Genomic DNA, 1,492 nt, shown 5'->3' on the forward strand with positions numbered 1-1,492 from the left:
GATTACAACCCCATTGTCTGTGAACAGAAGCAATTTCAATCTTCACTGCTTTTGGGTGAGTTGTAGTTATATGATAAGGCTCTGCTGGTAGTTTTCCAGAATCTATTAGTGTCAGATTTTTTTTTCTTTTTGTTTGAAGATCGTTTGTTGGATCACCTGAAGGGACAAAGTCCATTTAGCAGTATTTTGGGGTTTTAAAATTTTTAAAAAAAATTTTTAAACATCTTTATTGGAGTTTAATTGCTTTACAATGTTGTGTTAGTTTCTGCTGTATAATAAAGTGAATCAGCTATACGTATACATATATCCCCATATCCCCTCCCTCTTGCATCTCCCTCCCACCCCTCTGGGTGGTCACAAAGCACCGAGCTGATCTCCCTGTGCTATGCGGCTGCTTCCCACTAGCTACCTATTTTACATTTGGTAGTGTATATATGTCCATGCCACTCTCTCGCTTCGTAAAAATATGGAACACTTCACCAATTTGCATGTCAGCCTTGCACAGGGGCCATGCTAATCTTCTCTGTATCGTTCCAGTTTTAGTATATGGGCTGCCAAAGCGAGTACTACCAGTATTTTGGACTTTGGCAATGACACATCTGAGCAAAGCAACGTGGAATAACACTAAGAAAGACATGAGTCAGGGTTTGTAGTCCTATGTTAGGCAAGAGGCAAGGGTGCCCAAGCTCTACTTCTGTGACAAATTGCCTACAAAGTTGCCAAGTGTTGTCATTTTTCAGGCAGACACTTTCATGTCCAGGTTTGATGAGAATTTTATTTTTCTGGCCACTTGATCCATTGTTTTACATGTCACTTAAAAAGCACTTAGCGCTTGATTCCAATGACACAGAAAATCATCTTTCTTATTGCAACGAACTAGCATCACAGGAAGCTGGTTGTCATCCAAAGGAATATAAACAATAATTATATTGGATGTGCATCTTAATCAAAAGACACACACAAAGGAGTGACTAGAAGTATCAGAAGCAAAATTAAATATAGGGAACGTATACACACTGTAGATAAGAGGTTTGAGTATCTCTTAATAATCTAGGTCCTTAAGTAAGTGGAGAAGAAAGCGTGGATGAAAGGAAAGAACAAAGGTGAGTAGATTGAGAGAGGACAGCCTGCCTCTGATATTTGCAGCTTGTTTTCTGGGTCTTATAGAGAAATTGTCCCCTGTGTGAGTTATCATCTTGGTCAGGATTCTTGGATAAGGTTTATGGCCCCTGAAAAACTGACTGAGAACTTCTTACGGTCCCGGCCTGAGATCTCTAGTTTTTCATGACTTCACAGTATCTTTAAATCTCTTCGGTTGTGAGGTGTAGATCTGAGTCTTAACACATCACAGTTTTAACGTCACAGTTTTACTGTCCCTTTGGTTGTGACAGCTCCTGGTAGCATCTATTTCATTAGGTTCAGTGCACACATTTTCGGATGAAATCTCCTGAAGCAAAATCAGAATTACAAGATTAGAATCACCTCTTGAGGA

At 39.5% G+C, this 1,492-nt stretch overlaps 1 non-coding gene across 1 annotated transcript; it reads right to left on the minus strand.

Moving 5' to 3' along the window:
• Nucleotides 1-460: 460 nt before the first annotated feature.
• Nucleotides 461-567, minus strand: LOC117312878 (U6 spliceosomal RNA). The gene has a single exon (XR_004527282.1). It is a non-coding gene; the product is annotated as a U6 spliceosomal RNA (small nuclear RNA).
• Nucleotides 568-1,492: the final 925 nt, after the last annotated feature.

This window comes from Tursiops truncatus, chromosome 6 (assembly GCF_011762595.2).
Source record: "Tursiops truncatus isolate mTurTru1 chromosome 6, mTurTru1.mat.Y, whole genome shotgun sequence".
Classification (NCBI taxonomy): Eukaryota; Metazoa; Chordata; class Mammalia; order Artiodactyla; family Delphinidae; genus Tursiops; species Tursiops truncatus.